Source organism: Vipera berus (genome assembly GCF_964194415.1).
Source record: "Vipera berus genome assembly, chromosome: 1".
NCBI lineage: Eukaryota > Metazoa > Chordata > Lepidosauria > Squamata > Viperidae > Vipera > Vipera berus.
Window position 1 is genome coordinate 276,515,625 of NC_138202.1, and position 14,132 is coordinate 276,529,756.

Consider the following 14,132-nt stretch of genomic DNA (forward strand, 5'->3'; position numbering starts at 1 on the left):
GAGGCACGGTTCTTCGGTGGTTCTCCTCCTTTCTCCTGGGACGCTCGCAATCGGTGTTGGCAGGGGGACAGAGGTCGACTCCGAGACCTCTCGTTTGTGGAGTTCCTCAGGGGTCGGTCCTCTCGCCTCTCCTGTTCAACATCTACATGAAGCCGCTGGGTGAGATCATTCGTGGTTTTGGAGTAGGATACCATCAGTATGCTGATGACACCCAGCTTTTCATCTCGACTCCAAACTGCATCAGTGATGCCCTCGACGTGATATCCCGTTGCCTGGAAGCGATTCGGGAATGGATGGGGAGGAACAGGCTTCAACTCAACCCGGACAAGACTGAATGGCTGTACATACCGGCATGCCAGGATACTCAGAGTATTCCATCCCTTAACATCGGGGGTGAGCTATTACCCCCTGTTGATAGGGCCCGCAACCTGGGTGTCCTCCTAGACTCACAGCTCTCCTTAGAAGATCACATAGGAGCTGTGACCAGGGGGGCCTTCACTCGGGTTCGCCTGGTACGCCAACTACGACCCTATCTGGACCTGGATGCCTTACGTACAGTCACCCATGCACTTGTGACCTCTCGCCTTGACTACTGCAACGCTCTCTACATGGGGCTGCCCTTGAGAGCCACTCGAAAGCTTCAGCTGGTGCAGAGTGCAGCTGCACGAACACTTATGGGGGCTTCCCGATACTCCCATATCACACCTCTCCTCCGTGAGCTGCACTGGCTTCCAGTTGCCTTCCGAGTGAAATTCAAGGTGCTAGTGATGACATACAAGGCCCTACATGGCATGGGTCCGGATTACCTACGGGAGCACCTACTGCCAGCGTCAACACCCCTCCGTCCTGTGCACTCCCACAGAGAAGGCCTCCTCATGGTGCCACCGGTCAAAGAATGCCGGCTGATGGCCCCCAGGGGGAGAGCATTCTCAGTGGGTGTGCCAACCCTCTGGAACTGCTTGCCTGCCGAAATCCGGATGGCCCCCGACCTTCGCACCTTCTGGTGTGACTTAAAAACCTACCTATTCCAGCAAGCCGGCCTGGCCTGATAGATAGATTTTGGGGTTTCATTTGTTTTTACCATTGTTTTACTGTATACTTACCTTGCTCTGTACACCGCCCTGAGTCCTTCAGGAGAAGGGCGGTATATAAAAACAAACAAACAAACAAACAAACAAACAAATAAATAAATAAATAAATAAATAAATAAATACCAGTATCTCAGGTGATATGGAAGGCCACCTGCTAAAAACTGTAAATGCAACGTAAGAATTAATGTAAATAATTAAAAGTCTTGATAGTATTTTCATCCGGAGCTAATCTTCCCAGTCTATCCCTTCCATAATACATATTTAATTTAATTTAGGGCTTTTCCCAACAACTTCCTTTTTTAACTTGATACATGTTCAGTACTGTATATAATGGCATTCAATATAGCAACATTGGATGACAGAGGTTCCCCTCTCAAGCCTATCTTAAAAAGTCAGGTATGTCCGCCTATTTCTCAAGGCCTCTGTTCACCAGATCTGGAAGAGATGATCTTCGGATATCTCCAACCCTAAAAGATCCCAGGAGACAACAATCCATTAGGACTAGGAGTGAGGCCTTCTCTGGAAAAGCTTTTCGTCTGACATGTTTTCTTCTGCTTTTCCACAAAGTTCTTAAGGACTGGCTGTTTCAGCAAGCTTGTGAGGTCTGGGGTGTTATATTTGCAGTGTATGCCTCCCAGCATACACAAAGGACAGCACAGCAGGAGGCTGATGGTGCAGATCAGCAGAGGGGCTGGACAGCTCACTCAGGATAAGCCTAATGACTTAAGCTGTTGACAGCCCCAGGCATGGTCAGCCTGGTGGGAAGCCAGGATCTACACCCATTGTCACCTGCACTGGCAGGAAGCCCAGGTTTGAACTGATTGGATGCCATCCACCTGGGCAGGTACAAATAGACGCCAGGCTTCCCTGTTTCCCCAGTTCGTTCTGTTCAGAATAAACTCATCTTTACCCCAGCTCTGTGTCCGTCTCTATGTGAAGCACGCGACTTTACACTGGCGACTAGGATGGGATCCTGCTCCAGAAAACGCTAGCCGCGGACGAAACCCCATCGGCAGCTCAGGACCCGACGCAGGACGACCCTGACCGAGGTAATGGCACAACTGGGACAATACCCCATCTTCAACAGCAACCGCCCTGAGGAGTGGGAGGCGTTCGTAGGTCAGCTCGAGTGCTACCTATGGGCGAATGGGGTCAAGGACGACCGACAGAGAGCGGCGGCGCTACTCTGCAGCTGTGGCACGGAGACGTATCAGCTGGCGGTCGGTCTGTGCGCGCCCGATGACATTCACGCCGTCGGGTACAGCGAGCTGATATCCAAGCTAACGGAACACTTTAAGCCGGAAACATCAGAGATAGCTTGGCGGTACTGTTTCGAGAAACGGGACCAATGTCCAGGCGAGACCGCGAAGCAGTTTATGGCTGCCCTGCGACAAGCGGCGAGACTCTGCAATTTTGACGACCTCGAAGTCCGTCTGAGGGATCGGATCGTCTGCGGGCTAAGGGACCGGAAGCTGCGGCAGAAGATGTTTGCCAAGCAGAAGCTGAGCCTTCGGGATGTCCAGGAGGAGTTCTTAGCCTGGGACATAGCGGAGGAGTCCGACGCAAGGGAGAACGGGGCCATCCATCAGCTGTCCGGCCATGACGACGCAGAAGGGGGAGACTTCGAGGTAGACGCCATCCACCGCCAACAGCGATCGACCACCTACTCCCGGGACCGCGTGAAGGAGCAACGCCCAGCAACAGCCGAGCAGCGATATCAGGAGTGCGGATGCGGGACGAGTGGCCCCTGGTCTACCCAGCCCTCCGGCGGCAGCGCTCATCGCTCCTGGTCTACCCAGCAGTGCGGCAGCGGCCCCAGGCCTACCCAGCCCGGCTCGTTTGGTCAACACCGGTCTACCCCGTGCATCGGCTGCAGGTCTGGAACCTCCAACCGATCTACCCATTGCACCAGCTGCGGAGGACAGCACCCCCGGTCATTTACGAGAATTAAGTTCTGGGACTTTTTTGTTTTAATGCAAATGTGAGTATATAATCTGTTGGCCCACTAGGACTACAGAAATTGAAGGATACAGCACAGATGCAAGTTTTATCAACAAACAGCAGTTATTCAGCTTCAAGGCTAAGAGGCATAGGACAAAAGTCTGTTAAACTGTCAGAAAGATAGAATAAAGAAGAACTAGAATTACTGTGGGGTGCAAAAAAGAAATTGCATCTTCCTGTTGACTGACAGAAATCAAGAGTTTTAGTAGCTTCTTTTTAAGATGATAAAAAGAAATCAGATCTCTCACACATGTTCTGTTGAAAAACCTAAGTTCTAGTACATACCGAGAGCCTTACCTAGTGAAATTCTGCTAAAGTCTTGCCAGTAAATCTGCCAAGGATAATTTATAGGTTTTCCTTGTTCTAGTGGATGAATTAAACCATAATAAATAGCCAGATTTCCGTGCAAGGTTGTATTTTTGATTAAAAACAAATGGTTGTAATTCAGTTGGCTAAACATATTTTGTGAAAGTTTATTGTTTATTACATTAAGTACCTATGAGTTCAATAAAGCACTTTCCTGGTATCCAGGTTTAGGATTATATTCATGCCCTTACAACTTGATTATGAATTTATCATTGATTTGTTTATTTTGGCTGTAGTTTATCTTCTGGGCCTGATTATAGATTCTGTTTGGGAGGAGGAGTTAGAAGAGCTGTATTGATGAACTCCTGCACTTCATCATTGTCTACCCATAACCTTTGTGATATAATAAATAGCCAGGAAATACAGCTTGTGAATCTAGTGCTGTTTCATTGATGCCCTTAAAATTTTACTGCATGCTTGTATAATCATGCCTGACACATACAGAAACACAGCCGGTGGATAATGGAAATGAAGGACTATGAAGCAGGTGAAGCAAGACTTATTAACTTATTAACCTGCGGCCGGCGTCAACTTCCCTCCGCCCAGTACGCTCCCACAGAGAGTGCCTCCTCAGGGTGCCACCGGTCAAAGAATGCCGACTGGTGGCCCCCAGGGGGAGGGCGTTCTCTGTGGGCACGCCGGATTTATGGAACCAACTTCTGGTCGAGCTCCGGATGGCTCCTGACCTCCGCTCCTTCCGGCGCGATCTCAAAACTTACCTTTTCGAACAAGCTGGCCTGGCCTGATAGGATGGGGTTGGGTTTTATTAATGTAATAGTTTTAACTTACTTTTTAATGTGTTTTAACTTATTTGTGGGCATTTTGTTTAATCTTTTTTAATTTTTGTATTTTGTTTTTTAATATGTACTGCCCTGTTCACCGCCCTGAGTCCTTCGGGAGAAGGGTGGTATACAAACAAATAAATAAATAAATAAATAAATAAATAAATAAATAAATAAATAAATAAATAAATAAATAAATAAACAAACAAACAAACTTCTTTGGTTTGCTGGAGTTTGGACTTTTAAGTGTGTCTATGCCTCAGAAACCCTTAGCATTCTTTGCAACAGCTGGATTTTTCCTCAGCGAGTCAACATAGTTAGACTTTTGTGTTGGAAAGAAGGAATTCCTTCCAAACACTTGGAGTTGAGGCATCCCTAATGAGGATTTTCTCAGGAGTGTGCTGAACAGCTGTTGCAGGGATAATGAATTGTCTCCTCAAGTTTATGGGAAAGGACGGGTTGACAAGTTTAACTTCTCATAGAATCTTCTTGGCTGAAAGCCAACATGGGAAACTTGTGAAATGTTACTCATCATGAACATACCTATTTTAAAATAGGTGCACAGATGGGAGTCATCTACTTTTTAAAAGTCCAGAATGTTAAACAAGTGAAGACATCAAAGCTGCTCAAGGAAACAGATATAATTACAGTATTTATAAATGAACAAGAATATAATGTATAAACCAGATTTTCTTAGTGGGGGAAGAGGGAGGCTGAGCAAGCAAATAAACTCCTGGATGAATTGAGAGAAAGCCAGAAGACAAATTCAGGCATGTTACTTAGCCTTTGAGTGACATTTGAACTATATGGGTATTTCAGCAAAAATAATTTCCAGAAAGTATCTGTTTGGGGAAAGAAGGGTCCTACGTAATTGAATATACTGAAACTGCCAGAATGATACAAAGCAACAGCCTCTTTTCTGTTTCTAAATTCTGAAAAGTCATTTTGGTTCAGCAATGAATAGCAGAAAATGTACTCATTGCCATAGTATAAGCTAGGTAACGAAAGTTATTAGTTATTTTCTCTGTAGGATCTTTAAGGAAGAAAGGAATGTAGATCAGGAACACACAACAGAGAAAAGACCATAACTCAAAGATGGAGCATACTGTCTACATGCCCAAGCTACATGAGTCTCAGCTTTCTTCAGACATGAAATTAAAATATGAAATTAAGAAAATGCCTTCTTAAGAAATAGCTCCCAGACCATACTAAGTTAGGAAGCCCAATAGCCTTGGTCAAACTTTGGCGAAAGCCATGATTTGCATAGTTTATAGAATAAATTATGGTTGCTTAGTTCACATAACCCAGTAAGCCAAAACCAAGAAATATAATGGTTTAGAATGACATGTGAACAAAACCAGGATAAAGCAGATTTCTTTTATTCAAACGGCCTCAGTAAATGAAGGTTAAGTGGAGAAATGAGACAGCTAATTATATTCAAGTTGCAAATGCAATTAAAGTTATTAAAATAGGACTGCACAATTTGAAAATAATTGGAAGAACTGCTCCAGACCCTGAGTGTATGTGAGAATAACACCTCTTTCCAATTCTTAAACCAAATCTTTTTTTTGGAGGGAAGGCTTCCATGTGCAAATGTTTATGGAGTCAACTATCCAATGTGACTCATAATATAGCTATTTAGTAGCTTTCAGAAGCCTGAAAAAAAGAAAGGATGGTATAAGAATAGCAGAGAACTCCAAAATACTTCTGAATCATTTTCAAATTATGCTGTATATGCCCTTAGGTTTGGGGTGGTGCATCTATTCTCTATCAGTGTTCATTAGGTATGGTTAAAGAGGAAAGGAAGCCCATAAGAAGAAACAAAAGATGGAAATAAGGGGCAGGTAGTTAGACTGAGGGACGCGGTGGCTCAGTGGGTTAGGACGCTGAGCTTGTTGATGAGAAGGTTGGCAGTTTGGCAGGTCGAATCCCGAGTGCCGCGTAACAGAGTGAGCGCCTGTTACTCATCCCAGCTTCTGCCAACCTAGCAGTTCAAAAGCACGTAAAAATGCAAGTAGAAAAATAGGGACCACTATGGTGGGAAGGTAACAGCGTTTCATGCACCTTTGGCGTCTAGTCATGCTGGCCACATGACCATGGAGATGTCCTTGGACAAGCTCTTTGGCTCTTTGGCTTTGAAACGGAGATGAGCACTGGCCCCTAGAGTTGGAAATGACTAGCATGCATGTGCAGGGGAACCTTTACCTTTTTACCTAGTTAGACTGAGCTAGAGTCTCATAGATTTATTCTTTGGCAGTGTTCAGTTTATGATGAAACTTCATCATCAGATAATAATAGTATAATCAAGGTCTTCATTGCAATCTTGGCAAGTCTGCATCTGATTTTAGATTTCATCTGATTTAATTTAATTAGTGACTCTGCTAACTGGTTATACAAACCAATCTGAAAGCAATGAAATGATCATATTTATGGAGGAGGCCACTGGCATGAACTCCAAGGATAATTGCCAATACTAATTCAGGGAAGAATTATGCATAAAACCTCTTAACACTTGACTCTTAGAAAGGGAGTTGAGAAGGACTGCTGTCCAAGGCCTTATAAAGTTATAACTAAGAGCCTTGGTGGAGCAGTGGGCTAATGCCTCCTTAAGTAACACCAGCTGCCTGCAATTAGTGCAGGTTCGCATCCCACCAGGCTCAAGGTTGACTCAACCTTCCATCCTTCCGAGGTAGGTAAAATGAGGACCCAGATTGTTGGGGGCAATTAAGCTGACTTGGGGTGTGTGTGTGAAAGCCCTAATAAGCAGGCATATACATAGAATGAAGGCTACTGCTAAGTTTGTAAGCCGCCCTGAGTCTTCGGAGAAGGGCGGGATATAAATGGAATTTTAAAAAAATAAAAAATAAAAAATAATTCTCTACATGCTCATTCTGAAGGGATACGAATATAGTTTCAAGAATTCCCAGCCAGCAGAATCATAAGAAAGGTAGTCTAATAATTAATTAGGTTATTCATAGCTACAATTAAGCCTCAAATAATTTCCAAGCATTAGAAGATCAGGCAAGTTTACAGTCAAACCCGTGGACTTTCTGAAATGCTTCATCAGTCATTTGTCCTATGTTGCTGCTCAACCTAGATTTCAGTTGTCACATAGTAATATAGGGTGTGTAAGAAAAACTAACCTGTGCAGTAATTATTTATTTTGTTTAAACTAGATTAACTCATCACTTACATGTATGGACTTAGCACGGAGTGAAGCCACTTGTTGGATTGCTTGGAATCTTTTATCCCCATGTTTATGTTATTTAAAATATTTACATAGCTGCCCATCTTATAACAAACACTGAGAAGCTCCTAATGAACATTTAAAATATTAATAATAAACCATAATACATATAACCATTAAACCATAAACATTAAAACAAATTCTTCTGGTAGCAAGGGCTCTCTCCTTCTCCTCTCCCAAGTATTAATTTAACTTTAGATTTTAAAGATGTAATAGCAGGAGACTCATTTAACAGATAGAGCTAATTAGTTAGCATGATGCCTGGCAATATGGATGCTATGGATATAAGAAAAAAAAATAACATCTAATAAAATGAACCATTTTGTTACTGTAGGCACGTCCTCATACAACATCTCCACTCCTTAGACCCTCTTAAACAGTTTAAATTAGACCTGCCAATCAGACTTGCTTCTCCTGACTATCAAGTCAACATCAGGAACTTGCTAGAAAGACATATATCTGTGCCTTATGCTCCTGTTAATGTAACAAGAAAAAAGAAATCCCCCAAACCACAAAACCAAACTCCACCATCTATGTTTTCAACAGAGGGTCATTTACTCCATGTCTTTGTCTTTGTGTATGTTTGTGTAGCAGCCTAACGATCAAACTTTCATTCTTTCTGTCTTAAAATCCCTTTGAGAGTTGAGAAGATAGTATGTCATGTCACTTATTTTGCAATTGTTTTTCCATCGTTAGTAGCTTCCCAACCTGGCAGAATGATTTCATTCACAAATGGCAGTAAACAACCATTTATTTAAATCAGTTTCTTCAATAGGTTTGGCATAACTTATCTTTTTCATTACAGCATACAAAGACAATATAGATAGTCCTCGACTTATGATCACAACTGAGCCCAAAATTTCTGTTGGTGAGACATTTGTTAAGTGAATTTTGCTCCGTTTTACGACCTTTCTTGCCACAGTTATTAAGTGAATCCCTGCAGTTGTTAAGTTAGTAATACGGCTATTAAGTGAACTTGGCTCCCCCATTCACTTTGCTTGTCAGAAGCGTGACCCTGAATGCAGCAACCATTGTAAATACGAGTCAGTTACCAAGCATCCGAATTTTGATCACATGACCATGGGGATGCTGCAACGGTCATAAAGTGTGAAAAATGGTCATAAGTCATTTTTTTCAGTAATTTTGAATGGTCACTAAATGAACTGTTGTACGTTGAGGACTACTTGTATTAAACGTATCATCTTGCTTAATACGTGTGGATAAATATTATATTTCTTAATGGTAAAGCATTAAACTGGTTTGTGAATCATTGTTGATAAACTGATGGAAACTCCACTGCCCATTCAACTGTGAACCTTCCTTAGCAACTCTGGGACCATCACTGTCTCACAGATTGGCAGACGTCATCAGATTAAAATGAGAGAAAGTCAAAATGGAGATGTGATAAATAAATGAAACAACATAAATAAAAGGAGCTCATCTTTCTGTTCACTGATGAATGCAGACCTCCAACCTGACTGAGCCACATTGCCCTAGTAGCTTTCTTTGTATATATTTAGCCACTATTGTAACAAGCCAGTTTGACCCTAAGCTGTATTTGATAGAGTTAATACATTCTCAACCATGCAGTGAACTCTAACATCAGCAAAGTTTAAATTATTACCAGGAATATCTGTCAAAAGAGAGGAATTTCCCTCCAGTGCACAGACGGACACACACACACACACACACACACACACACACACACGTATATACACAAACAGCAATGGATGCAGAAATAAATGAATAAAACAAAAGTAAGCTTGAAATAGTCCCTGATATAATTAAATACAGAAATTTTCATAATCATGAAGTTTTGGAGACAAGGAGGGGAGATATATTTGATATGTATCTATGACAACATTCAGATAGCACTTAACCCTGACTTAGTACAAGTAAACTCAATGAGGCAGCCAAAGAATGCTAAATGAACCTAATCCTCATGTCATTGAATTCTCAGTGTATTTTCTTGTGCCAAATTTCATTTGTTAAACTACATTTCGTAATACAGTAACAAAATTAAAGGATTTGGGGACTGTGAAGATGCTGAAATTAGAAACATTGAAATCTAGGCCAACTGAGACTTTTTTACAGAAAGAAGAGGTCAATCTTTCTTTTGGAAATAGAAAACATGTTGGAGATCTAATAGAAAAAGTGGGCTATGTTGCTCAGTTTGTTGAAATCAACTCTACACTATAGAGTTAAATTAGAATGTTATGTTTTTTTTCCTAATGTCCCTACAAAAGATTCATCTGGGAATTGCCTATCTTTATTATCCACATCAAACTGGCATGTTTCCAAAAGTGTTGGACTACCGTATCTGTCATCTCGATGACTAGTAGAGCAATAATGCAGTGGATGCGTTGTTCTGGAAGAAAATTTTTAGTAGCATTTATTTGTTTCCTTTTATTTATTTTAGAAATTTTAGAAGGCCACCCAACCTGCACAACAGCTCTGGGCAGCCTACAGCAAAAGCAATCATAAAATATAGTGAAAATCCCAGATGTCAGAAGAAAAACAATCGTTAAAAAACAATCCAACACACAGGACCTGTCACCCACTCTAATCCAAGGCCTGGGGGGAAGAGGTGTTTTCAGGAGTCTCTTAAATGCATCCAGGATAAAGCCAGTCATATGTCGGGGGGGGGAGGATGATAATTGCTAAAACACAGAAGGCATCCTTCCCAGGTCCCATCCCACTCAGGATTCCTACTGAACAGACTACAGTCCATTTAATGCAAAAATGGAAGTTGGCCACAGGCCTTCACTTCCCTCCTCTCTTTTGTTTGCTGAGCCATACTGACTTTGATTGGTTCTGCAGATGATCAGCAGGCCTAAAACAACTATATCAAATGTTTTTTTTAATGATGATTGCCATTAGATATTTGCTTTAAGAAAATGAAAGAAAAAAGACCACCGCATAAAATTCTACTGTCAACATCCCCTTGCAAGCCTTATGAATTATCCTTTGTGTAAATGTAAGAAGTAAGAAAAAGTTTTTCTAACCCCCACTAATAGGAAAGCATACAAAAAAGGTGTTTTTCTAAGGGCATTACTTGAAAACACTGAGATAACATGTTCGGCTTCCAGAAGAACTTCGCATTTTGTCAAAGGGATTTCAAGAATTTTTAATGTCAGTATTTAGGCCAAAATTTTGTACTAAACCAGTTTGGATGAGGGATTAACCTTTAGTCTAAATATAGGAATCGCCGTGACCCAGTTCATTCCCATTTAGGTTGTGAGAACACCGCAAAGTGGCTAGATTCACACAGCACACTAAGTCACAATGTGATTTGTTTAATCCCATTACATGAACTACTAGGCATTATGACTTGCAAACCATTAAATCATGACTTAGATACATGAACTTTTCCAGCAACAGACAATATTATTTTTTCTGTTAGCTGTATTTGCTGACTTCACTCGTGCCCTAGTCACTCCTGTTTGGACTTCTGTAAGGTGCTGTCATAATTGTCTATGGAGATTCTCAATCATCTAGGTCATTTTTTTTTTGTCCCAAAGGTACTTTTTTCTCAAAAGTCAATTGCACTTATTATTTTTTCTTAACATTTCACTTTTCATCCAAGAGGTTTCTTCAGTTCTCTGTAATGTGCTCTACATGGGGCTGCCCTCAAAGAGTATCCAGAATCTTCCGCTGGTATAAAATTCAGGGGCACAGGTCCTGCAGTGGTATAATGTGTGCGCCCCTCAAGCAGTACACATTACACCTCTGCTTTATGAACTGCACGGTTGCCAGTCTGCTTCCAGGTCCAAATCAAGGTGCTGGTTTTGATTTTTAAAGCTCTTCATGTTGAGGGACCACCTCTCCCCAATTACATCTGCCTGCCCATCAGGTCTGGCAGAGAAGATGAGCTGCAGATCCTATCTGTCAGGGAATTATATTTGGTGGGTCCCAAGAGGCTCAGCTTGTCTTTTTTTAGTGAGTGACATTAGCTCCATCTCTTCCTCTCATCCCCAAGGACTGAGAGATTTTGCACTGGCTTCTTTATTGTGGTTAATATAATCCTCTCTTTTTTGTGTATGCTTTTTTATAGTTACTTTTTAAAATTGTGATTGGTTTTTTATGTATTTATTACTTTTAGTTAAGTGTTGCATGCCATCCAGAGTCACTATCATCTGAGATGGGCAGTTATACAAATATGACAAATAGGTAAACAAACAAACAATGCTCTATGTCCATTAAATGTGACTTGTAAGCGGAATCCAGTAGCAGATGCTAAAAAGGACTTGTGGAAATTCACAATCACTACCAATAAAGCTAAGCCAACCAAGGAACGTTCATCTCCCTGTCTCACAAAATTCTCACATCAAACGTATCTCACCTGAATGACAAAGTAAGGCAGAATCTAAGCTGGGATGCAACTGTGCAAAAATGGCCACTGTCTCCTTTGTTTGCTAAGGATTCTTTAAAAGACATTTCTCTTTTGTGTTGTCTTTCTTCTTTTTGAAATCATTCTGGATGTACGAAGATCCTTAAGAGTCAGGAACATTTGCTCCAACAGCTGCCCTAGCCAAGCTAAGCCAGGGAACACTTTGCTTTTCATGACCACTTGCTCCATCTACCACAGCATTTATCCTTGTTCAGAGGCATTTGTTGACATGGTGCATGTGGACTTGGCAAGGATATGTGTTGTTGTTCATGAGAAAACATCTGCCTTCTAATGTTATTGCTAAAAGCCCTTTTAGTGTAGGGTATAAAAGCTCTAGGAGCACAGAACTTACTTCAAAGGAGTTTCACTAGGAATACAGAGCTTACTTCAAAGGAGTTTCACATTGGCACTGGGAAAAAAAAACCCTTCCAGTTCCTACAGTAGAATAAAAGAGCCTGCAGCAATTATTAATATTAAGAGCAACATTATAAAATGTTAATCTAAACAAAGCAGGAACAAGAATTTAATGCAATGACATCTACTTCTCCAGCTGTAACCCAGGGCTGTGTAGCTCAGAGCCACATTAAACTAAAAGACATAAATTCCTGTGTTAAAAGGTAGGTAGGTATCCCGATGGGACGCGGTGGCTCAGTGGGTTAGGACGCTGAGCTTGTCAATCAGATGGTCGGCAGTTTGGCGGGTCGAATCCCGAGTGCCGCGTAACAGAGTGAGTGCCTGTTACTTGTCCCAGCTTCTGCCAACCTAGCAGTTCGAAAGCACGTAAAAAATGCAAGTAGAAAAATAGGGACCACTACGGTGGGAAGGTAACAGCGTTCCGTGCGCCTCTGGCATCTAGTCATGCCGGCCACATGACCACGGAGACGTCCTCGGACAAGCACTGGCTCTTCGGCTTTGAAACGAAGATGAGCACCAGCCCCTAGAGTCGGAAATGACTAGCACGTATGTGCGGGGGAACCTTTACCTTTACCTTTACCTTGGTATCCCCACTCCAGTTTTCACCAGATAGATTTGATTGAGAGCTCCCCAAATCTCCATGGAAATTAGCTAAGAATTCTAAGTATTGGCATTTTAACAAAATAGTTCTCAATCTTGGCAACTTTAAGATGTGTGAACCCTAGAATTTCCCAGATAGCAAGGAGATGAAGTCCACGCATCTTAAAGTTGTTGAGGTTAGAAAAAACTGTTCTAAATACATAGGGAGGGAATCAGATGGGGAAAACAGTTAAAGATGAACAAGCAATTTTTCAGGAAGTAGAGGCCATAATGTTTTAATTTTCTAAAATATTTTCTTACATTTGTCACAAGATGGTAGGATCTTCCAAAAGATTTCTTAGTTTTCAGGTAAGAACACAGACATCCTCAACATAGAACAAGTCCTACATGGTTTTCTGTGGATTTTGTGACATCTCTACTATTCTTTTTTATAAAAATACTTTATTTAATATTGGGATTCTGCAGATTACATATGGGTGTTTCGTTGCTGTTTTGCTAAGCCCCACCCTCTGTAGCTGATCATTTGTTAGAAAACCCAAAGGAAAAAAAAATAAGAAGGAAACATTTAAATTAAAATAAAGATTCATTCTCCATTAAAAAATCCAGAAAGGTCTATAACCATAGATGTCTCTCACAAACTTAGTAACTTGTAGTTTAGTCAGTATGTTACATGAAACAGCCAACCCCATGGTCAACACAGTCCCTGGCTCTGTTTTTGTAAGAGCTAAGAGACACACTAAGCTTAAGATAAGAAATATGCCTCTTTAATCATAATTAATTACAGTTCAGAGTTTGTTCTTGGTATCCTAACACATGGGAAATGGATCAGGTCCTCCTGTCTCAGTGTTTATATACAAGCATAAGTTCCCTAGACAATTTCCCTCTTTACAGAGCTTCAGAGAGAAGTCAGTGAACTCATTTAAAACCAGTGGTTTTCAAACTTTGCATCTTTTAAGATGTGTGGATTTCCACTCACATAATTTTCCAGCCAGCATGCATTTATTGGCCTTACATCTTTTACAGTTTTTTTAAAGGTGGGGAGGGCAGGCATTAGTCCCTTGCAATCCTACATAGTCTTCTGCCATTTCTTCCATTTTTATGGAGGAAAAAATAGGAAAGCTGCCCAGTGCATTTTAATTGGAAGTGCTAAGGGCCATCAGCTCACCACATAAAGAATAACAATATCTAGAGCAGGGGTGTCAAACTCAATTTCATTGAGGGCCGCATCAGCATTGCAGTTG